At 42.2% G+C, this 25405-nt stretch overlaps 1 long non-coding RNA gene across 1 annotated transcript; it reads right to left on the bottom strand.

Moving 5' to 3' along the window:
- Window positions 1-13119: 13119 nt before the first annotated feature.
- On the bottom strand, window positions 13120-21776 carry LOC142600469 (uncharacterized). The gene is made up of 2 exons (XR_012833967.1): window positions 21270-21776; window positions 13120-20409 (listed from the first exon to the last, which is right to left on the bottom strand). It is a non-coding gene; the product is annotated as an uncharacterized LOC142600469 (long non-coding RNA).
- Window positions 21777-25405: the final 3629 nt, after the last annotated feature.

Here is a 25405-nt window from a genome sequence, read left to right as displayed (position 1 = left end):
TAGAAGCCAAAAATTTTATTCTGAAACAAGCCTATGTAATATTATTTAATGAGAATTCTTGAAAACAGTTGCGTGTATATCAAAAAGGGGTTACACCTTGTGCACATATAGAATATTCTTGTTATAAAATAGCTGCTATTACATAGAATACTGAGGGAAATTTTTGTAAGGCCATTAGAACCTTACAGCTACTTTAAACCCACATATAATTGCTCACAGGATAAGAGCCTCTATTCATATTACTCAAATGCCTTGCCTCAGCTGGAGACAGTTGAAATGAGTACAGCGTGCAACAAGATAGAATGAATGAGCTCTAACCTTTCTTCATCAAAGCAGGTACCAAAAGATAGCAGGCTTGTTTCATTCTGTGGATAATGAACACAGTTCAGTCTCTCATTCACTTACCTTCCTCGTAGTCCAGGCTATGCATCGTTGTGCAAAGGCTGATTTTTTTTTTTTTCCTTTTTCTTAGTTCTTTTTTCACTTTTTCCTTCAGAGAGACTTATGGATGAGAAGGAGGGAACTCCATCTAGGAGGATGCCTTGTTCTTGGCTTCTCCTGGTTCAGCACTTTAACTGGCACAAAGATGTAGCTATTTCAGCATCCTTTACTGGGATCAGCTGGCATCAACACACATACTCTGAACAAACTCCACCTGAATCATAGAATCACAGACTAAATATCCGTGTCCACAGTGTGGGAAAAGGTATGACCCACCATGTTCCCCACAAACCTGGCCTCTGACCGCTTGGAGGGTATCGCAGTTCTTTCCCTGCTTATGCCCCGAATTTCCTTCCAAAGGAAAGCGGGGTGTGCCAGCGACACAGTACCACAGTTACTATCTAAATTTTTCTAGCTGGTTAAATCCTAATAACACAGTACATAAAAGTTTATAATGGTGAGTCAATTGGGAAAGATTAGTGGAAAAAAAATCCAGGATGGAAAAAAACAATATCTTGCCTTAATTTTTTCATTGAAACTGAAACACAGTGTAGCCAGTTGTGATCATTGTGACTCTACAGACGCCATGGAAATGGAAGCAGAGTCATAGTCTTGGCCATAAGGTTATTGAAAGCTTTAAAAATAGCTGTTTCCTGCTGCATGTAAAGTTTTTCCTCTTCCTTTTAGCTCACGAACTTGCATGGAAATAGCCTCTTACTTATTTCACAATCAAATTCTAGTTGGAAAAGAACTTTCTTTTCCCCATTGTTTCCTAAACTGCACAGTTCAGCTTGAAGCAGAGGTCAAGTGATGGTCACTTTCATGCTTTTACATATTTCTCCTACAAAACCAATTCAATATGCATGGATAATTGACACAGTAGCGTAGAATAGGATGCAGGAATTGTCCTTTACTGAAATCAACTGCCAAATATACTTGGTACTTAACTCTATACATGTTACATGTCTACCACATTAAAGAAACATCATTCCCCAATAACCTTCCCCCAGAGATATTTCCATTAGGAAACAACTTTATAGGCAATTTCTAATTGTCTCTTAATGAACCTAAATATTTAAGTTTGGCCATATTGCATTTAGTGTTCATTGTCCTTGGGGATGTACAGAAAGAACTCAAATGAGAAGCATCACGGAATGGACACATTTAATTTTTGTAATTCCTAGTGCATTCAAATATCATGGAGCAAGTGTTCAAATTGGAAGTTATCAGATTCTCAGTCCAGTTGTGAAAATGGAAACAAAAAAATAGGCAGGAGAAAAACAGAAAAAAGAAATAATGAAAAATGGAAAGGTGGTGTGAGTAGATGAAAGAAGATAAATAGCGAGAGAAGGAAAAACTGTGATGCTGAAGCAGCATCCTGTGAAATAACAGGTGGAATTTTATGTACCAGCCTCAGACACGAGCATCTCTTGAGGATGTTCCTGGGATGGGATTCCTCACCACCTCCCCACTACCACTGTTAGCTAATAATGCAGTTAGCTGAAGAGTTGATACCTGTCATTTTTATTTTGTAGTTTTTCAACTCAGTTTGTGTGGAGCTGCACCAAAGAACAAAATTGACTGTGAATGGTTTTCCTGAGTCTATGAGAAGATCATCACCACAGAAGGGCAGACAGGACTTTTTGAGGATTTAATTACTTTTATTTACTTTAACCCTGCAGCTTTGGCAATATCTTACACCTGCTGTGTAAGTTTTCCAAAGAAGTGGTAAAGTGCTAATGCTACTAATGGTACTACATAGCTAACAGAAACATCGCCAGTCACCTGAACAGGTCTTATTCTTGAATAGGAGGTGGTTGGAGAGGAAACCACATCAAGGTAAACCACTCTGTCATAGCACTCACGAGGAAAAGGGCTGCACCTACATAGTGGTAAGAACAAGAGCAATGCTCCACCAGTAATGGCACAGAGCAAAATGCTTTCAGGAGCGTGTGAAACAGGAGAGAGCAGAAGGGGAGACAAAATAAGTACTGGCCTCTGTCCCTCTAATAGCTATGGAGCAAAATGTCTTTTTTTTAAGAAAAAAAGTATTTTTCCCTCATAAGGTTGCAGTAACCATAAGTAGAATTTCACCAATTTTTCACTGAGTTTGTTAAGCAGGGCAGATTGTTTTTCCTTTCCCTGAGTCCTAAATGGGATGCACAGATTCAGCCCCTATGCCTTCCAGCTCTCAAAGCAGTTACGCTGATGATGGGATGTGCTAGAAGCCAAGGTCATTAGCAGTGAAAGCCTGCGTCTTTGCACTCCCTCATGTGTGTCCCTCCGGCTCCTGCAGTTTCCTTTCCTGGCAGCAGCTGCTCCTGCTCTTCATCCTGCTTTTAAAAGCAGTAAGGAATGGGAAAATGAGGGTAATACTGAGTGAACAGCAATGGTGTAATCTTGCAAATGAGCCATCACAAAATGTCCAGCTATTGTGTTTCGTGTAGCTCTGTGTTTGATGTGTCACAGCTAACGAACAAACTGGCAAATACCTGAAATGCCTAGAAACTTCTACTCCTATGTCAAATTTACTTGAAATAAGCAAAAGTTATTGGAGACAGAGATGCACAGACAGATACACAGATGGAATGTGGTCCTATACATTCTGTTTATACAGAAACGTGCATAAAACCAGTATCATTGTGGAGCTGTTGAAAGGCACTGGCTCAGTTAAAGACATTCAGCTGGGCAGCCCCAAATCCATCTTTCCATACGTACCAGCGTGACACCTTGATCAATGCCAACATTTCCTTTAGAGGCCGCTCAGGATCCCGTGCAGTTCTTGTCTTCCTAGCTCGCTCTGAAAGGGAGCACAGGACGTGGCAGGCTTTTCTCTGGTAGGCTGCTGCTGAGACAACCTTCCCCACCCTCCAAATTAACCTCATCCCAGACCCTTCAAATGAGTGGGGGACAATCTGAAGCGGTGCTTCCTAGAGGGCTGGGCTGACCTGAAATCCGCAGTGTGTACCGGTATGACCCGCCAGTAATGATTCACCCCACTCTGCTAGTTACAGCTCCTGCTTCATCTCTGAGGAGGAGGTGTTAGAGATAAGGATGCAGGATAAGATAGGATCTAACTCGGGACTTTTTTCAGACTAAATAGCGCAGTCTCTGTGATGCCCAGGTTCTCTACACATATTCTTCGTGTTTTTCAAACAAGTGCTCCTCTAAAGAGACAGCTTTCCTTAGCCTGTGCAATGTATAATACACACAGGACAGTAAGTGGGGGAGAAAAGGCTATCAGCATGAGAGTTAAAGCTGCACTGCCAAGTTCCTGGAAGTTATGGCTTAACATCCTGAAGACTATCAAGACAGTGGCTTAGTAACACTGAGAATAAAATAGAATATTTCAGCTGGAAGGGACCTACAGTGATCATCTAGTCCACTTCCTCAGAGTGAATTTCACATGAAAAATGCAGCTTCCACAATGCTGAATTTTTTCCAGATTATTTTGTTCTTATTTTTGAAAAAAAAAAAAAAATCTCTTTTTTCTTGTCTTGTCTTTTTTTTTCCCCTGTCACAGATATCATCACTAAAGATTTTCTTTTGCTGGAACTTGTTCCAAATCAGAATTCCTCTGGTTGCTGGACTGACCTAAGCCATTCATTCTGCAGCACTTCCAGCTTAAACCAAATCATCTTTTAGTGGCACATTGCCTCCCAGAAGCCCATGCCTCCTGTGATGCCCCCCAGTCTTCTCCTTCAGGGAGAGGATTTTCTGTGGGTACTGAGTCCCTACAGATGTGTTAGGGTTGTAGCCCAAACAAGGAATTAGACCCTTGTGGGAAAAGTGGGAGCATAATGCTTCCCATCTTCAACTTCACTGTACCGTGATCATTAAACATGCTTTTCTGGTGACCCAGTGTGTTTTGGATTAGTTTATCTCTCAGCTTGTTTCATGATGATATAAAAAATGCTTCAAAAGCACATTTCCAAGATAATTCTTTTGGACTTTGGATTCTGGAAAAAACTCTATTTCCCAATTTTTTTTGTTCTTAATTTTCAACAATAACAAATATGAATATCAGAATTTTTTTTATAAATTCCTTTTTTTCCTGCAACTCTAACTACCTGTAACATTGTCTTGCTATCTTCCCATATACTTGCCTTTCTGTAATTACATAGAACATTTTTCCCATGTGAATTATCACTAGGACCTAATCCCAGATCCCCAAATCCCATAGTAAAGATCTGTTCTCTCTGAGCTGACACAACAGTAGGCAATTCATTGAGCACAGACAGACACATCTTTTCCATGAATGCATTTAGCATCACTGCTAAAACTGTCTCACTAGCAATTTCTGCTAATGAGAAAATGAAGTTAACGCAAAGCTTCTGAAAATAAATTCTGAGGAAGATGTCTCTCTGCTTTAATAGAGATTGAATGCAGTCCATTTCTCTTTCCCTGTGTCCTGAACAACACATCAAAACAATGTTTAGCAAGTGAGCTACATTTCACAACACACTCGCATCATAGATGGACGTAAAATAAGTTGCTTGGCAGTGTAAATGCCCTGGAGAGAGGAAAGTTTGTTGGTTTGGGTTTTTGTTTTTTGCGTTTTTTCTGTCCAGCCTGGTTTCTCCCAGTATTTTAGGATTGTCCAAGATTATTCCATTATCTCAGTTGCATCTCTGGCAGCTGTTAACCCTCTGCACTGCCGAAGAAGTCCCGCTGCCAGAAACCTTTTCCCTTGCCCCTTGAATTCAGGTTGCAGAAGCGTTGGAAAGCACTGCTGTTAATTCCCAGCATATCCTGCCTAAGTTAGACTCAAACAGCATGAAATCACAGGCGGGGGAGAGGTGCTTTTAAAAACTGGTACTTCAAGTTTAACCAAGCGAGGGAGAAAGAGCCGGGGACATCATCCAGAGCGGGTCATCAATTCAGTGATTTTCCCCAGTTTTTCAGTTTGTTTAATGGTCTCAAAGATATTATTTTCTCAAGTGCACTGGTGGCTAAATGGTATGTGGAAAATGTTATTTGACTTGAGATTTTCTCTTCAAATGGTGTGGCCTCCATAGAGTTGGTCTTGCTAAGTTCTCCCTGTGCTCTTGGCAGGAATAACCACAGGCCAGGTCCCGGCATCTTCAGTGTGGCCCATGGGGATTCATCCCAGAAAATTCAGCCCATAAAAGTCCTTCTCAAATTTCCTGACTTTACTGCCCAAGAATATTAGAAATGTGGCAAATGAAATCCATTTTGCTGAATCATTTGGTCTAGTCAAGCGCCTTCGCACAATGTATGTGGCAAGCAGATGCAACGGGGTTGCAAACACTGCTGAGACGAATGCTTAACGATTCAGCAGAGGACGTGTGGATTTTTTTGTTGTTGCCTGCTGCTAGACAACTTCGTACGCTGCTGGTAATTACTGTATCTGGGGTTTTTTTGTTTGTTTGCTTACACCTTAGCCAGTAGCTTTGTTCGTGGCAATAAAAATATTCCAAACAGCTTGGAAAACTTCCTTTGCTCTGACTTGAAAAGACTGAATTCAGTTCCCAGGGAACTCAGTGGGAGCTGGATTAAGCTCTGTGGCAAAATCCTTTACCTCTTACCGTGCTGCTGCTGCAGCAGGTGCTGAATTTCCTTTTACTGATTGGTTAATTTATCCTTTTGTGGTAGCGATGTACCAAAATCCCCTAAATTTCGTCCCTTATGTGGGGTTTTTCTGAGCTCCTGCAGCAGAAGGGACCCAAATCTTCTACTCCTTCTCCAGTCTCTAGCCAGTTCAGAGCCCCAAAGCTTTAGCTTTCCTAGGATTTGTCCTGCACTTTTCTGTGCCAGTCAAGGAGATTTGCAGTGTTTCTTACTCTTTTTTCACAATCTCCATCTCTGGAGTATGCCTACATGTTTATTTATTCTTCCTCCAGAGCATCTTGCCTATCCAAAGCACAGTTCTGAGTACAACAGGAAATGACGACAGGCATGTCGTCTTACAGCCCAAGGGGGAAAAGGAGGGGCAAGGACTTTACAGGTAAAGTTTTTGCTTGAAATCTAAAAAAGAAATGGTGTATTTACATTAACTAGTATCCATTTACAGTTTGATACATAGGTACAGTTATCCCCAGGACACAGGTTAGTAGACATCAGTTAAAAAGAAATAGAAATATAACATTTCTTCCTTCATAAGGAGCTTTGCCAGTCTTTGTTTTCCTGTCTTTCTTTAGTGACCTTCAAACCCATTGCTTTGGTATCCTTGAAAATTTAAAAAACCCCAACATTCCATTGTGAAAAACTATGTTAGATTGAAAAGGAGGTAAAGCAACAGGGCTCTCCAGAAAGAGTGCACTGTTTCTACAGAAATAACTCTGATTGATGAATTCTACATAAATCACCAAATAAAAATCCTTTAAGATAATTAGAATGCCAAGGAATGGCAGCTCCTCTGCTGAATTTTCAGATCGACCAATACTATTTAATAATTACATCCACACTGAAGGTCCCTAACATTAATTTGAAAGATAATCTTCATGTGCCACGTAGTGGAGTTCCATAAGACATCCTTGTTAAATTTGCTTGGGTTTGTTATTCTTTCCAGAACGTGGTGGTTAATTTAACTCTTGTTTGATATGTGCTGAAGTACACTCAGGCACACCAACGATTCCTACCCTCTGATAATAAGATGTGAGACCAAGCATCATGACATTATTTACAAATTGTAAAAGGTATAGATGTCTACTCACAGCCAGCACTTGTTACTGAACTGATTTTGATACAGTTACTCTTGACTTATGCCTATATATGTTAAAAAAGAAATCTATAATTTTCAGCCAAACTTACTATCAAAACTGGTAATATCACTTTGAGCAGAACAGTTAGAATCTGTGGTTTGGGCTTTACTTGTTTTACAGTACCTTTACTGAGTAGCATTTAACCACAGGCAGCTGTAGATCTAGTCCTATAAATCATGCCAAAATAATTAAAAGGAAAAAGAAGAGTGCACATGTTCCCAAGTTTTGCCACTTTCCCACCACTGGAGAAAGGATTTTTAAAACAAGCCTTCCATAATCTTTTGAATGGTGAAATACCACAAGGCTGAAACAGAAGCTGTAAGCAGCCACTTGCTTCACAGTGAAGTGAAAATGTTCTGTTCAAAGTGGAAGAAAAAACAACCAAAAACAAAATAGCAAAGGCACTTTCCTTCTGTGTGACTGTAAATTAATTTTAGAGATGGGCACAAACCATAAAACGATAAACATAAACCTGGGAGCATACAGCTCAAAATAAAGATGCATCATTGTATCCAGACCACCAGGGTTGCTGGCAAACAGGTAATAACTGATTAGTTAGCAAAGTCCACAGAACATCTATTCCATATGCCCCCTATCTCATGGTATATTTCCCAGTACGCTACATCACCTTACGTCCCGTACTGATGCACCACAGGCATTTCTAACACCTTAGGTCCCTGTGACAGATATAAAAAAATTTTTAAAACAACATATATTTTTAAAGAACATAGCTTGGATAAAAATTTTCACCCTTTTGGGGGAAAGATAAATTCTAGTTAAAAATCCAGCAAGTAAGGACATCCAAATAGAGAAACTCACCTAAAATATGACCCAAATCAGAATCTTTATGTTCACAAATTCCTGGCAAATTCCAGTTTAGTCTGGGACTAGAAACAGAAGCAGGCAAATATATAAATACATGGGACTTTTTCTGAATGTATTCATACCGGACAAAACTGAAGAAATGCAGAAGATATGGTCAAGTTTTTCATTTTAGGAAGAAGTAGTTTATTAAAGATAATCATTCAGCTAATCTAATATGTTGCCAATATATGTTATTTGACACCAAGGAAATAAAAAGACTCAGTAGAGCAACTCGGATGATGGCAAGAAATAGGGAGCTAAGTCCTAGACATCCATATTGCCTCCTAAATCGTAACAGTTCCTACGTTGTTTAAAATATAAATCACACAAAGTGGTCAAAATCCAGCTTTAATTCTCAGTCTAATGATTACATTGGTCAATTTCCAAGACCACAGCTAAAGGCCATGAGAACTTTTAAAATATTTTCCCACCCATATACATGTTGTCCCAAGCACTAAAGAAAAAAAAAAAGGCAAAAGGCAAGCAATCAAAAAAGAAAAAGAACAACAACCATGCAGAAAGCACAGTGGTGAAATAAAACATTCAACATGGACTTACTGATCTGCAAGTGAGCTTTGAAATTACCAAGAGACATGACGATTTTGATTTAGCGTCCTGCTGAATTCTCAGAACTGTTTTGGAAGGTGGAAGGGGCCACATATAGTGCCTTGGACCTCTTTACTATGGGTTTGAGGAGTGTCAGGTTTCTTTCTTCTTTTTTTTTTTTCTCTTTTTTTTCTTTTTTCTTTTTTTTTCTTTTTTTCCTTTTTTTCTTTTTTTGCTTTCCTGTGTGAAACAGATTGTTCATAGAAAATTATTTCAAGATCTTTCCCTTCACTTTCCTGTGCAGAGCTACAACAGAATACTATTAGCATCTGGTTTTGCATATGCCTAGAAGCCCATTCATTTCAAGCCACTTTCAGAATCGGGGCCTTGATGTGTAGTAATTCACTAGAAATCCTAATATGTATGGGGTTTTTTCTTAAAATGTACTTGAAATTTCAAAGTACCCCAAAATCTCTGGAAGCCTCCTTTCAGGAGATTAACTTTCTGGGGAATCGTGACATTCTTCGTAGCATTCTGATAAAGAAGCAGCATGATAAATACTTAGTCTGATGAAAAAGCTGAATAATATCAAAATAAAAATATGAATACAAATTTACAAGCTGTATCAGTCATAATTATCCAGTCAGGAGAAATGTCAGTGTATACAGATCTGCTGTGTGAAAAGTACTGAATATTTTAGCAATTCTTTAGGAAGGTACTGAACTTTTCTTGCAATTAATTATTCATCCGTAAAACTTTCCTTTCCTTATTTCCTCCTCAAATTATTGCAGAACTTTCTTCTCCTCAGTGAGATCAGGAGTGTAATCACATGCATGTATACAGTATACAGACAAAAACACATACCCATAAAAAAAACAGCAACAGATACCACCCCCAACTTTCCCCAGTTGTACATTTGATGCTTGCTGGTGCCATTAAGCAAACACAAAACAACAGCAAGCGCATTCTGTTGAAATGTTTAGCTAAATGGAACCAAAACAGTCACAGTTCACAATTTCATAAATACATTAATTAGAAGTGTCTCCAAATAGCATGTGATTTTGAATTATTAACATAAAACACTGCATTATAAATGACTGCAAATTGCATTCCTTAGTGCTCTCCATGCTTAATTTATTATGCCGTAGGAAAATTTGCAAATTACTTCACTGTTTTATATTTAATGGATAGTTTTATATGTATATTGTTTCATTAAGATAAAATTAAACCACAGTGTACATATTATATGCCTTTCCAGTGACATAAATGTCACTAGAGACCCTCAGACTTTGTCAGGAGGGGAGCATGCTTCTGTCATTTCCTAGATTTAATAAAGAAATGAAGAGCAGATTTAAGTTTCTGCCCTTTCCGTGCCCATCTGTAATCGCTCCTTCCAGCCAGCCCATTTCCGAGGTTTGCGAAGAGCATTGCAGAAAAGTTTGAAGATACGGAGAGGGGTGGCAGAGCAGCCCTCCCTTCTCCGCCTCCCTGGTTTGAAGGCAAAGGAGGCTTTTTGGCAGTAGCCTCTGCCGCTAGGGCAACGCAGTCGTCATGCCACCCGTGTTTTGTGGGTGAGAAAGAAGGCAGCAAGCCAGGTGAGCCTCCTGCCCCGATCCCCAAGAGCAAAGATATCTCTGGGAAATGGTTTCAGTCTCCCAGGAAGAGGGAAAAAAAATACTGGCATGCACTGACGTACTACACTGCCAAAGGTTTTGCTGTCGTATCTTCCTGCAGTGGGGAAAGGATGGAAATAAAATATATTAGGAAAAGCTTGTCAGGTTAGGTGGGGGTAGATGTCTGAAGAAACACCAGGGAGGGGGGCGAAGGACACTGTATATAAAAGGAAAAATCCATTAAAAGTATAACTATAAAGACATTCGTCTTTGACAACTTCTTTGCATGTTGTCTGTTCTTAGCCATTTGTCTTCTCTATTTGTAAATTCCTCAGAAGAGGAATTGCCTCTAACTATGTGCTTGTAGAGTGCATGTTACAATGGGGACTCAACTTCCCTGAAAACCTGAAATGCAAATAGAGCGTAAATAATAGATATTATTTATGATACATAAATAAATAACATTGGGCCATGAAGAGGCATTCTATATGTGTTTAAACAGGCTGTCCTATTCCTCATTTTCTGAGAACTAATAATATTGCTTTGGTGGATGTGATAGATGTTTCTTTGAACTCACTTTCGGGCCTTTTTATAAGATAGAAAAGGTACTGGTTACCTATCTGCACAAGTTCCATGTGGTTTTCAGATGTGTTTTCATTTAATAAAAATATAGCACAATAAAATATTGCAGGATGGGTAGGAGGTGGAGAGATGGCATATTTGGGAAAAGCTATAAATTTTGCTTTAAGTTAAAATTGTATTAATGAAATTGAAGCTACAAGAAGATGCGTGCAAGAGAGAGAGACAGCCCTCTGAGCTATTCTTTTCAAGTAATGAAGATGAGACTCTGTCAGAGATTGAGGTGTCAAAACTGGAAGTGCTGGAACAAATTCACAAATTAAAGAGCAACAAGTCACCGTGACCAGATGGCATACATCTGAGAGCTCTGAAGGAACTTAAGAATTAAGTGGTTGAGCTGCTAACAGAAAAATATGCAGCCTTTCATTAAAATGCTACCATGCCAGAGGACAGGAGGTAACAAATACCTCGTCTCACAAAATCTGGAAGGTGTGTTCCTGCGAGCTTGATTAAAGCTGTAGATTGCTTTTCTCTTTTAATCATCCCAGCTTCAGAGAGAAGTTCAGCACATCCAGCAAAAAGAGCTAGCCTCAGCTGATCGGGAGCCCCTGGTGAAGGGGAGCGCGAGGGGTTTGCTGACTCAGCATACACTGGTGACCATTAACCTGGATATGGCTGGGGGGCCTTGCAAGGACTGACTTCAGTGATAATTAAAAAACAACTGCCCTAATTACCCCCTGCCTTCTTAAACACGGTTTCGGTTCCACAAGTACCTATCCCTGGCAGTATTTTCAGGATAGCTTAACTCTTTCCTTGGCACATTTATGAATGGGATGAGAGTACAAAGTTATCGTCTTACTAACCCAGGAGTTTCCTTCTAGTTTTATGTCCTACTTGTGTTTCCTTGTCATCCAGATAAGAAACTCTCTGTGGTAGCATACAGAGGAGAAGGCATGGAGAGGAAAAAATTACTTCAACATCTACCTGTGCAGCACGAACCATGTACTGTTATCATTGCATAGATTTTAAGGTGAGTGTTCGATCATCTAGTCCTGCGGTGCACAGCTGCCGTGCTGTTATTTCGTGTGCATGCAATCGCACAGCCCAGCTGACACACATGAAGCAGTGCAGACATGTCCCCACAGCCTCAGATACACCCTGCATTCACCGATCAGCAGTGCAGGCCATCAGCAGCACGTCCATGCCTTTTCCTGCTGTGCATGCATGGAGAACCCTGCCTCCCCAAAGGCGAGGCTGAGGGACACAGACATAGAATCATAGAATCACAGAATCATAGAATGGTTAGGGTTGGAACCATAGAATGGTTAGGACCTCAAAGATCATCTAGTTCCAACCCCCCTGCCATGGGCAGGGACACCCTCCACTAGACCACGTTGCCCAAAGCCCCATCCAACCTGGCCTTGAACACTTCCAGGGAGGGGGCATCCACAGCTTCTCTGGGCAACCTGTGCCAGTGCCTCACCAATCTCTGATCTCATCTGCTAGGTGACTAGAGACTTTTTGCATTATTATGCTCATATCACATTGACTAAAGTATATCTTCCTGCTAGATATCAAGATTTAGGAAAGTCATCTCTACTGATGAAGGTCTGTGCCAGTCACTGGCACTATTAAAAATACATGCCTCACTTCTAAATTGAATACACCTGGCTTTCATGCCCAGCTGCTTGTTCTTGTTGCGTTCTTATGGTTAATGAAAGCCCACAGGAAACAAGTTATCACTTCGAACATTACGAATAGATTTCAAACTATCAAAACAAGAGCTGTGGGAGAACAGTTTAGCCATCCCACAAAACATTTCGAGATTTAAAAAAAAAATATACAGAAAAAAGAAGATAGGGTCCTTCTTCCACAGCAGAATCAACCCACGCCTTGTAAAAGCTTTCATTTACAACAACTAGAGACTCTCCTGATGTTTCAAAATATTCAGAATTGGACAACGGTTATCTAGGATGCACAGAAGAGGAGAGGAAATATCCGCTTGAGAATAACCAGCCACTTGGCGCTTCAGACACGTATTTACAACATATAAGAGTGAGAGTTACGTCACTGCTTCGAGTGAACACCTCAGGGTGAAGGAAGCTCTCTTTCTAGTTTGGACGAGAAGTTCTATCCATGTTGAAAATAAAACATATACAATTTTAGGGTTTCGGTTTTAATTTCCCCACATACACAAATTAAATGCTTTTTAAGAGAAAACTCCTGGCCATGAACACTCTTTCTTGCCTAGGGGCTACATAGTGTCCGGAAGCGACTTCTCTCGCAGCAGAGGATAGCTGTAAAGCAGCTGTTGCGAACCTCTGATTTAGATGCATGGGCTGGGGTCAGCTCTTACCTTGCCAGTATTGCTCAGTCTAGCAGTTAGACTGGAGGTACAAATGCTCACAGACTCTATGCTGAATGCAGGAGCATCAAGTGTGGGGGTTTTTCACTGAAGTGGGTGGTCTAGAGGGTGAACTCTTTTCTTCCACAGATGCAACGAAGAAGTGATGGTTACATCAACTGTACACAATAACAACTTTGGGACTATGATGCTTTTTAACCCTGGACCGTCTTCCCAGCTAGAGTTGATGGACTGGCACAAAGAAGGAGGACTGCTGCTGTCTTCTGATGACTGTTGAGAAACCAGGTTTCTCCTTCCTATGCATATACACTCACAGTTTAAAGGAAAACATGGGCATTTCTTCAGGGGGGAAAAAAATAAGAGAGAGAGAGAAAGAATAATAGACAGTGTTTTAAACTTTGGCTTCATTTCTCGATATCCCTAACACACACATCTGTGAGTGAGGAGCGAGGCATGAGCAGGATGGGTGGACTGGAGTAGACCATCAACTTTCATGTTTTTTCCCTCTGATGGATCTGCTGGAAAAGACGGCATATTTTTCACAATGTCTCAAAAGTCCTCACTTTTCTTTCATTATTAGCAAAGGGTCATTTCTCCCTTATCCTTGCCTCAGTTTCCACCTCCGGAAAGGTAAGTTCTAGTAGATATATCCAAGTGCTCTGGATGGTCAAAGCCACTCAGTCTTCTCCTGGAATGGGTAATCCTACGATTTAGGTCATGATGGAAAGTCCCATCATGAGTGACTTTTGTATTTTCAAAATCCGCTGAAGGAACCGCAAACAGATGTTCTCGCAGAAATGTGAAAAACAGGATATGTGTGGGAGTCCTCACTGGGAAGAATGGTGGCAGTCCTGCAGATTAAGTAATGGCCATAGGACTCACACTCAGCAGAAATCAATGGCTTAAAAATAGCTAACTCTCCCAACATATTCCCTGCGCATTCTTTTCATGGCAGTCACTTCCTTATCCTAAATCGGGCAATAAATATGGACAAATTCACAACTTGCACTGGTGACTTTTAACCTAGAAATACAAGCTGCTTTCATGTCTTATCACAAATGAATTCCACGTATGATTATGAAAACCCAAGTTTTCCCATGCTTGACTCAAATCAAGGCCTATGCCAACATTTTTGCAATCCCTAAGCTGGAGTAGTGGAGTTTATTCTTCATGAAGCTATCACTGGAAAACTCCACATGGTTCAGAAAATAGATGTCTATCTTTTAAACGCTCCACAGTGGTCACTGCCTGCTTTCAAAAGAAGCTTGTGGTGCTGAGTCTGCCAGTTTTCTCCATAGTCAGGGACCCACTTCACAAAGAGAGGGCTGTTTTCTTTATGTCCCATTGCAGACACAATGCTCTGTGGGTTTCTTGCAGACCTTGATGCTGTCTCAGCAGAGGGTCTCAACTAGTTCCATATCTCCCTGGCTGCATCTGCTGGATGTTTCAGTCCGTTCTGTCTCTACGCTCTTTTGGAACCACCAGAAGCTCAATTTGATAAGCTTCAAGTTGGCCTGAAACATCTATCTGTTTTTCAAATCTTTAATTGGCTTTTGGCAAAATTTACCTCAGGGTCTATTTTTTTATAGCATCTTTACTGTTAGCATTATTTTCTACTGGTTGAAACCAGCAGAAGACGGGCAAGTGTCACAAATGCATGAAACTGTCAGAAAGCAGACAGATACTCAATGAAGCTGAAATTATTTCTTTTGTGTAGTTAAAACAGACTCAAATAATCAAATCAAGTTGACTCTGAGTGAAAACCAAGCTTGGTTTCTTGGCTCGCGAGATGAAGTGGCTTCAGGACTTTCAGCTATGAGCCTACTGAACCAAAAGCACGTCCTTTGTAACACCCGGTGGAGCCAGGATATCCCTCAATATTCTCTTTCCCTAACAGCGTTTGGACACAGAGACCTGGACACTGTCGTGGGCCCAGGCAGGCAGTTAAGAAAGCGGGTTTGGAAAAGCCAATGTAATTTGTGTGTGCTTACAGCTGGGACGGCTCCTGCCTGCTGGAGTTAATGGAGGCGGCAGCTCCGGTCTGGCGCAGGGCTTCTCCCCAACTCACTTTCCTTTTCAATTTAGGTGAAAAAATTCAACTGGAAATTTGGGGGTATGCTGGGATCGGCCTAAAGCACTCCTCCAGCTAACGCAAGAGACTTCCACAGCGGATGGACCAGCTTGCTTTTGTTTGACGTTGCACAGCACTTAGAGTAAGGTCATTAACTTTTTCAGGCTGTAATTTCTTTCATTTTGTGGAAGTCTCAAGTCCCCGAGCTTTGCTCAAGACCCGGAATCTAATGTCTTTGTCTGTTTTCTCCCTGACAAGTCTCAGAGATATTAAAAATCAAAAGAAGGCTCTAAGGAGCAAATAAAGCCTCTTTAAAGTACTGTTTCACTTTTGTGTTAACTCACAGAAGCTTTTTGCTCTCTCTGCCCGGCCCCAGTCAGATCTTGCATAAAAGGGAAAAAATGCACTTAAAAGTGCTGTTTTCTTTCCACTTCCCCCTGTGCTTCAAATCATTAGTCTTTCTGCATTTCTCTTTTATTCCCAGACTGGCTTGTGCCGAATCAGATTATAATACATTAAACATCCAAGAAACACAAAGCTCTCCAAAGTGCTCTTTGGGGTCTCCATACATGTGCTCTCTCACTCTTTCCTGCAATAATTACTGCCATCCCAGGGTCAGCTCCTGCGTGCAGGTCCCACTCAGACACGCTCAGCCTCACCTCCCATCGCTGCAAAATGAATTCAGGATGGGATTTGCCTGCACGTCGCCTCTGCTTTTGTGTGGAGAAGCAAGGGAAGTGCTTTGTCTGCAAGGATGCCCTGCTCTACTTTTCCAGGCTTAGTCCCCTTTTGCAGAAAGGGGATTCTGCAGCTTCTTTGGAGAAGTAGGGATGGTGGCCTTCCAACCAACTTTTCTGGACACATTTTCATTCCCTCTACTAAAGGCAGGGCTGTTGAATCACAGTCCTGCCCTCACTGACATCTGTGTCAAGGCTCCCCTGATTTCAGTGAGACCGGGGCCCTCGCCCCTCCGCAGTCTTGAGTGAAGATAGCCAGCGCTGGGAGCGGTTCAACAGCATTTGTGCTTTCAGAAGGAAACACTGCCCTTAGCTTGGCCTTTACGCTGGGCAGGAAGAAGGCTATATAGGGCTATCACCACTGGAAAGAACAGCCTCACCCTAAGGCAGCACAGTGCAAAGTCTTGAAGATGAGGCTGTTGCCAACCACATCAACATCAGTGAGAAAGCACACAGAGATAATTCACAGCGAGGCGCTACCCCGAGTGTGGTTTGACTCTTTGACTCATTACTCACAGGTTATTGGAGAGCAGTAGCTCTCGTCTTCCCAAGTAGTACTTCCAGCTCTCCATAGGAGGGACATGAGGAGCCCCAGGAGGGAATCAAGGATGCAAACAGCCCTGATCTGTGGTGGCCAGAGCTGCTTTATCATGCGGCTGCTAAAGCTCCTGAGAGATCTGCTGCTGCTGAGGACATCAAGTGAAAGAGGCGCAATCCACAGCCCTGGGTGAGCTCTGCAGCTGGAAGAACCTGGGGACCACTTCTGCCCACTCAATGTTATATAGCTCGGTACACAAGTATGGTTATGAACTTACAGCAAATAAGTCATTACAAGTTCTGCAGAGAATTCATTACTGGGGGGAAAAAAAAAAAGAGAGAGAGAACAACCTGAACACTTGACATGCAAAGAAATGTCAATGTGTGCTGAAGCCATGCTAGCAGCTTTTTTTTTTTTTTTTTGCTTCTGCAGGGGCAGAATGCATCAAAATCCTTGGTATTATCAAAATTGGCAATGTGGTTTTCAATCAGGCCCTATCCCCAGAATAAATTTGTAAGGAAAGGAAAAATATTTGTCTTTAATGTACCATCACTGTCCCTTTCTTTCTTCTGGAGAAGGTGAGTTTACATTTCTTCTGAAGGTGTAGGGATAGCAATGGCGAACTAAGAGGCACGTGCTTCTACTAGAGCTTTATTAGCAAACTTGAGTTCCCTCCTGCCGTGCTACTCTCCTCCCAGTCCTGATCTCTTCTTCTGAAATGAAGCCTGCTCTCACATTTTTCTGGTCGTTTAATAATGTGGAAAAAGGGTCTATGATGGAAAGGGGGAAGGTTAAAATCCATTTCTACTCTTGCCCTAAGCAGGAAATGAGCAGATACCTCCCAAACTGAAAGCCTGGTTATCTAGCCTTGTGCAATGCCATGCCAATAAAGAAGCCTTTTTTCTATTTAAAGAAGTAATATAATAAAATGTTGGTTCATTTCATTATAATAGCTAGGAAGGATTTGCTAGTTTCACAGCATAAATTTAAATTAATTTTTTAGATTTGACAACGTTATAAAAATTATATTGATTCTGAAATTATAATTTTAGATTGGTTCTGTCATTTTAGCCTATTAGCAGTCTTTAAATGAAGTGATCCAATGTTACAATCAATCTTATCTTCCATTATGCACTTCCTGGTGCTAAAAAGTGAGATCGATTCTAATTAACTACACTGGTTCAGTCATTTGGGTGGTTTGTTCAGAAAAAATAAAAGTTACTGCCCTAATATCACTAAACAATTTATTATACATTTATGTACTGAATTTATATCCAAAATTAATGTCACTCCTATGGTAAAAACAATACAGTTGCAGCTTTCTAAAACAATAGGATGGCAACATTAGTGCTATTGCTTTAGCCAGTGCAGCACATGAAATATTTTCAGGGTCCACTTGAGCTTTAAGAAGCAAAGCAGGGTCAGCAAAAATACTTCCTCTGCAGGACAGGCTATAAATCTATATGTATATTGAAAGCAGCTTGGAAAATGGCATTTCCAACGTGCAGCTGTGGGCTAAGAGAACAGGTTTAAATGGTGCTTAAGAAGCCATGATGGTGAAAATAACGCTATGAAGCAAGCTGATGTGATTTAAATATAAATCAGCTCAAACTTACTTATTTCTTCCTGCACTTCCCAGCTTCAGCTGGCACTGATGTACTGAGACTTCCAGGGGGCCTGCTGGCAGAGACCTTGCTACCCACCTTGCCCTCTGTCAGCGTCAAACTCTGTAGACCACTGGCCTTCAAATCAACTATAGACGGTGGCATAGGTGCAAGACGGCGGGGGACCAATGTTCTGTGATCCTACCTGAAATGAACCTGAAAGCCTGATGAACACCCGGAGAGAAAAGTGGAAGCCAGAAAGGTCTGCACCCTGATTTTAAAAGAAAAACAGCAAAGGCTGACCTCAGATAAAACTTGAGGGAAAACGTACATTGCTCACAGTTTTATTCCTTAGTATGCTTAAATCATTCTCTTAAGTCAAATAAACACTATTACTTCAAGTACCAATCTGTTACTTTCCTCATCTATAATGCTTGTGCCTGGAGTCTTTTCTAACTTATTCCTGGCTTTTCCCTGCTACAGCTTTAAAGAAATGGAGCATACACACCCTCACCACTAAATCAGCTCATCTATATCTGTCACACTCAGTGCAACTTAGAACCAATCTGCAGTTCAAGGGATGCTACACTTGCTTGTCCAATCACTGCCACTGCATCCTTTCGTGTGGAGTAATGTGTTGGAGAATGAGTCAAGAATAAGAAATGTGAGCCTGGCATCCTGCTGCAGCATATTTCTTGACCTCCCTCCCTTCATACGCCCTCACACATGCTTTGTTCCTATCCTCCTAATGGCATCGTCTTACTAAGAAGCCAAATTGCTGAAAAGAACCATGAAAGGGAACAGTAGCTTTAAAATGCTTCACTTTTATTCTTGTTTCTTTGTTGCTTTTCTTTAAAATCTTGTCCTTGGGCATTCAATGGAAAAAGATCAGAAAATTACTGTGAGCCCCTGTGTTTGTCCCCTTTGAGCTGAAAAAGCATCTTGCCAAGAGGAAGAGAAGTGCTGCAGAGATAGGAAAAACTGGATGGCAGGTGGACCAGCCCTGTACTTCCCTATAGGCCTCAAGTATTGCTGCCAGTTGGCACAAAGCTTGCAATAATTCTTAGGAAGGGGAAATCGCAGAATGCCTTTTTATTCCTTCCCTGAACATGTCTTGGTACTGAAGATGTTCTGGCTCTACAGGTTGACTTTGGATTCTGTGCAAAGCCACTGCAGAAAACTACCCTGGATGCTGCTGGAAACTTTTCTATGGGAATCTCCTTTTTAAACGGGTGGTTTGTTAGTTCAGTGACAGAACAACTGTTTTGCAAGTAAAAGTCTTGATTTTGCTGTTACTGCCATTGCACTTGCATTGCACACCATCATTAATTATTTGCCATCTTGTAAGAAGCCCTCAGGAGCCTGATTTTCCACTGCCTCACACCTCATGTAATCATTTACATCAGTGCAAAGCGAGTGCAAAACACTATCACACGGCTGCAAGCAGAGAGGTCTGACTCAGGCTGCGTTCCACCACACTCTTCCACTAGACAGAGCAGCAGAGGATGAGATTGAAAAGCTTCAGAGAGGGTCTGAGGGTACGTATGCACACCATACTTGTTTGCACAAGACAAACAGCATTGGTTCACCTTTTTGTCCTTGACTTAAGGATGCCTTATTGCAGGCCAGTTGGTAGGGAAATCTCATTATGCCTGCAAAGCAGCATTAGCGTTCCGGAGAAGACACTGCTGTGGTTGAACATCGGGCAGGGGCGACTCAGGTGTGACTCTCTTTCTATTCAGGTCACCTGTGATGACAAGCCAGAGCCACACTCGCAGCAGCAGAGCCTACCCTGTTACATACCTGCTGAGATGGTGGTGGGATGCAGAGCCTGGCCCCACTTGGCTGTCCACTGGTGCCACTGGCAAAGCAAGAGGACAGACAGACTCCTGCCTGTCTCACGACAGACCCCTGAAGTTTCCTGAATCTCACCACCAGCTGTACAAAGTGCTACAGACACTTTATTTGTAATGTGAGGCTGCCACAGCCAATATCGAATGGGAGATGTACCCTGCCCGTGGGCCTTTGTGGGGTGGCAGGGGTTCCCTGCTGCTGCAGCCCTGGGGAGCTGCTGGGGTGTGCCAGCTCCCCCTCCGTGCCCAGGTTTCCTCCCAACAGAGCACAACACCCCTCACCAGCTGGATTTCTAGGCACAAGGACGGTGTATTAAGGTGGGCATCGCTAGCAGGGCTGTGGATGGGGAAGGGCTCAGTCCTGAGGCACCTGAAGGAGAAGATGGCTTGGGGTGGCGTGGAAGAAGGCCACGCTGCCTGGCCGATGTCACCTGGAAAACAAAGGGTGTGGGAGCTGGACGAGGTGAGAGAGACTACAAAAGAGAGGAGATGACATTTGTGTAGAAGAACTGCTTTTGTTTCTTTCCCATTTCACAGGCAGTCTGTCTATTAAATGTGGCTTTTGCTGCCAAAGGACTTGTCAAATTACATTAGGTTTAGCAACTTCTGCTGTGGCAAAGTGTGCAGCGTCTCCTTTCACATAAAGAAAATATTTTCACAAGTCTGTTCAACCTGCTAACTGTGATTACAGACAGTTGGCCCCTGACATGACATTTATTGCTCCAGCTTCCAAGTAAGAGCCTCACAGCACTGCCCAGCCAGCTACCTGAAGAGCACATATGTGTGGGGAGACCTTAAACAAGTTTCTGCTAATGACTTCATTTTGTACCCTTTTAGTAGGTCTTTAGCAGCTTGATAGAAAAGATGTTACAGTAAAGTAGTAAACCCAAGAACTTTAAGAGTGTGTGCAAGCTAAGACTTAATGTTGCCAAACCTCCTCTTTTTATGCTCACCTTGAAATGTATATTATAATATATTATATCAATTCTCTGCCGCGAGTGCTCTTTGCATGCATATTTCTACACTGCTCAGTAATATTAATCATAACTGGGAAGCAGTGGGGGAAAAAAGAGGTAGAAAAGCCATTGTCTACCTCTACTTGAGAGACAATCTCAGGCAGAATGAAAAGACAAGAGGGTGAGAAATGACACCAAAACTAGGGACGTGCAACAGGGCAAGGTGTGCTGACAACAGCCACACAGAAGAGGTTGACGTAGCTGGGTCTCCACATCAAGGAGTCCAAGAGAAGACTGGCCAGAGGAAAGTTTGCCATGAAATGAAAACAAATGTACCCCAAAAAACCCAAAGCAGAGCAAATGAGCAAAGCACATACTTCCCTGTTCCCCCCAGGATGTGCTGATCATGGTCACAACATCACCTGGAAACAACTGCCGAGACACCGACTTCTCCATTGCTGCATCCAGCAACTGTTCAGGCTACTGCAAGACCCGCCTCTCTATTTTCCTGGCATTTGGGAGGAGAGGAAGTATAATGAAGGCTTTGTCAGGACAGGAGAATATCATCTGGCAATCATTTGTTTATTATCGATTGTTATGTGAGAGGGGGTGAGTTGTTTTAAATTGGATTTGTTATTTTAAATATTTTGCATGAGTTGCAATCATTTAAAAATGTGTTAAATGGCCTGGCTTTTAGCCTTCACTTTCCTTTCCTGCATAAGGCATTTGTAGGGCCTGAATTCTTACATGACTTGGCCTATGCTGTCTTACTTTTTGGCAGGTCACTTTGCTCTGTTCTTTTCCAAACAGAAATTAAGCTTTGGCCGAGGGAGAGGCAGAGCAGAATGCAGCCTGCTGCAACAGCTTGTAGTGAGTTGGAAAGAACTCTGTGTTATAGATGAGAGCTGAGCAAATACCCTTTTTTTTGTTGTTAATTTCACTGTCTTATTTTTAAACTTCCATGTGCATCTGCCAGCAGCACTGCATCTTGTTATAATATTCCCATTAAGCAGGTGGATGTATCGTGAGCAGAGAGAATTTAGTTCCATTGCAGGTAAGGATATGCTCTTTAGTGATTAAGTTTCTTCTATTTCTTCTGTTGGACTGGGAAATAAACAGATTCTGCAGCATCAGTCTGAACAGTCTCCCTCACAAATTTGTCTTCTATCGTATCAGAAAATTATTTACCAAAAGGCTGTATAAGATTCAATGGCAGGCTCTCATAACTTCTTTTGCCGGAGTTGTATCCCACTTGACAATAAAATAACTTGTGCCCAGAAAGGATATGCAAGAGCTGTGTAGCTCTATTCTGCCTTCCTCATTCGCTCTCTTATTTTAATAAAAAAACCACCACCCCTTTCATTCTCTGTTTGTATTGACATCAGCTGAACCAGGGCTGGATAAGCAGCAAGAGGTCGGTGTCAATATGCAGGGATGGAGAGCTTGCACTCTGAAGCAAAACCATTTTCCCTCCTTCTTCTCTCCCCATCGTTCAATCCAAAGAAATCATCTCAGAGCAGCCTCCCCTGATGCCAAGATCCTTTCCTGGAGATTTCTAATATGCCGCAGTAAGAACCGTTTCCCAAGACCCTCCATAAGTCCCCAGGGATTTTTCATAGTCCGTTCTTGGTTAAAATAAAAAGCATATTCAGGGGGAATGACTAATCCCCTGCCTGAATGCGACATGCGTTTTGGAAAGTTTGTGATCTGGTACACTAACTCTCTGATTTGTTTGGCCGTGTGAAAACCTTTTATGCTGGCTCTGGAAATTCACCCCTGAAGCCTCTTCTGGGGCTTGTATTTTTTATTTTTCTCCCATTTCCTCAAATCTTTCCCTTGTTTCTAAAGAGTGCCATCGTCCGTTCCTGAGCCCTCAAATCCAATTACCAAACAATGTACAAATATATGGCTAAGCGTGGTCTATGGGAACAGCTGCAAAATTGCTAATATTAGGTTTAATTTAGCTACAATAAATTAGCAAGTGTGTGGAAGCAAAATGATGACAGCATAATTATAACAAAAGTCGATGTGTTGAAGTATATGGATGACAATACATACTAATTTTAGCGAAAAAACGCACCAAATGAAATGCATGCAATGAACAGACGGGACTAATAGCTCAGACACATATACTTAATGTGACCAGTCAGTGTAAAAACAAAAAGATAGATGAAGCTGTTCAGAATCTAGTGCTAACAAGCAGTGTAGTCTGAAACCATTAACTGTCAGGGGTAATAACACTCAAAGTACTGAAGTGCAGTAAAACAGCAGCACTTTTCTCGGGATGATGTGCTGATGTACAAGCACACACCTGTGAAGAGGGTACTAAATCTATCCTTGCGTTTATTACTATGGAGGGAGGAAAAACAACGCTAATAATGTAAAGTATAAACGAAAATAGCAGACAGCAGAGAGTGACATTTGCATGGTCCCAGTCAGCTTGTTAGCTGAAGTGGGTTTTAATTAGCTATTTTCCAGCAAGCAAACGAGCAAATTAGTGGCAGCCATAAACAAGCAGAGACAATCAGGCCCAAAGAAAAAAAAAAATGATCGGACCTTTTTCTGTGTGTTTTCCTTTTGGAAATACAATGCCTTCATGCTTCAGCTAAATATTTCTATTAACCGAGAGAATGTGGCAAAGCGAAGACCTTGGCAACGGTGTGAGTTCCCAAAGTGGCTCAAAACACGCTGTTAACAGTACAGCAGGGACAAAAAAGCCCTGCTCTGAACAAACCTACGCCTTGCATCGAGGGCTAAACCTTGGGCATCCCATGCAGAGCCTCAGGGCTCTGCTGTACCCCGGCCCTGGTGCGCATTGCCCTCCTGCTAAAGGCTGCCCACCCGTCCTCTGCTCTTGGGACCACAGAGCTCCAGCGCCGACCCTCGCTCCCACACTGGACGTGGGACAGCAGGTGCTTCAAAAAGTGCAGTGCAGGGTGTAGGAGCGCTGCTCTCCACCTTCACCTTTGCACCACAACAGGCGTGAGACGAGCGACGGCCACAGGGCCCAAAGGGGTGCCTGAGGCTCCCAGCTACTCTTGCTGCTGAGGAAAGGGGCTATGGCTCTGCCAAGGCTGCAGGAAACGGAAACCAGCGGGGTGAGTGTGAGGAGGGGAGAGTGGTGAGCAGCAGAGGACAACCCCGACGCTAAACTACCTTGCTAAGAGAAGATGCTTTTCTGTGGAGGATGCAGCCCTTGGCTGAGAACATGGATTCAGGTGGTAATGAGCAAACCCACTTTTGGTGCTGCTTTTATTACTACTGGCTGCATAATGAAACGTACCCTGCTGTTACTGTCACATGAACACGGGATGAGGATCCTTCAGAGCCTGGTCAAGCAAGGCCCAAGGTTAAGCAGTTTGCTGTAGTACTTTTGCTACTGAACTGATTATATTAATAATCAGTCGTAATGAAAAACAAGCTTATCCCTTGAGTCACTCATGTTTACCCTCCTGTTCCCTCTGATTTTAACAAATGCTGATGTTGCAAAGATAAGAAACCCAATATAGAGGACAGATTGCTTCAACTGTTACGTTTTATACCTGAAGGATTTAGGTACGTTCAGCACAAGATACAAGTGTGCAAAGTCAGGGAGAAGTAAACAACTACTAGAGATAGTTGCTGGGCAGAAGGGTTCAGTGACTTGAGCACTAATCTAGGCATTGGGAAACTTGAGTCCATGTTTCACTCTATCAGAGACTTCTCTCATGACCATGGGTGACACAGCTGGTCTGTCTGTGGATAACAGCACTTCTGCCTCAGGAGTTTGCTACAAAATGCTCACTAAGTACTGTGTAGGGCTCAGATATTGTGGAGAAGGGACTAATCATTTGAAAGGAAGGGAAAGTGCCTAACAAAAATTAATCTTATTTATGCATCACTATTGGTACATGTGGCACTAAAGAAAGACATTGTGGCAGGCTTTCAGTTGGTATAAATTATCAGAAAGCTGCAGGAGAGACTCTCTTGCATCCCTGTCCTTGTCTTGTGCCAAGGGTATTACAGTCTAATTAATACAGATAACGTGAGTGCAGATGCCTACCTGTTGGGCACAGTTGGAATACTAACACAAGGGGAGGGCCGGGGGAAGGCTCTTGAAAAAGGCTAACTTTTTATTTAGTTCATTTGTTTAGTAATGTTTTGACGGTCAGAAAACCCTGGCAATGAGTACAGCCCAAGAGGCAATTAGTAATGGGGCAGAAAATGTAATGAGCCAAAAAATGAATTAACTTGAGCAGACTAGGCGCAGACACAAGGGGCCAATGCTTTTTGCTAGTTTATAACCCCTGCCCCTCCAATGAATTCAGAAAAGTAGGAGGAGGTGTGATTTAACACAGAAACAGGCCACAGGACATTTCCTACCGCGCCCGGGGTAGCTCTTCCCCACAGAAAGCGCCGGCCGACGCGGCTGCAGGCAGACAGCCTCTATTAGCTCCTGCCTAAAGCGACCCTCTACCCGTAAGGATTCCTGCCATCACCGCCACGGCTCCGGAGAGCAGAGCACTGAGATAGC

This window comes from Balearica regulorum, chromosome 2 (genome assembly GCF_011004875.1).
Source record: "Balearica regulorum gibbericeps isolate bBalReg1 chromosome 2, bBalReg1.pri, whole genome shotgun sequence".
Taxonomy (NCBI): Eukaryota; Metazoa; Chordata; class Aves; order Gruiformes; family Gruidae; genus Balearica; species Balearica regulorum.
The sequence above is the reverse complement of the archived record's forward strand: the minus strand, read 5'-3'. Positions and strand labels throughout refer to the sequence as shown.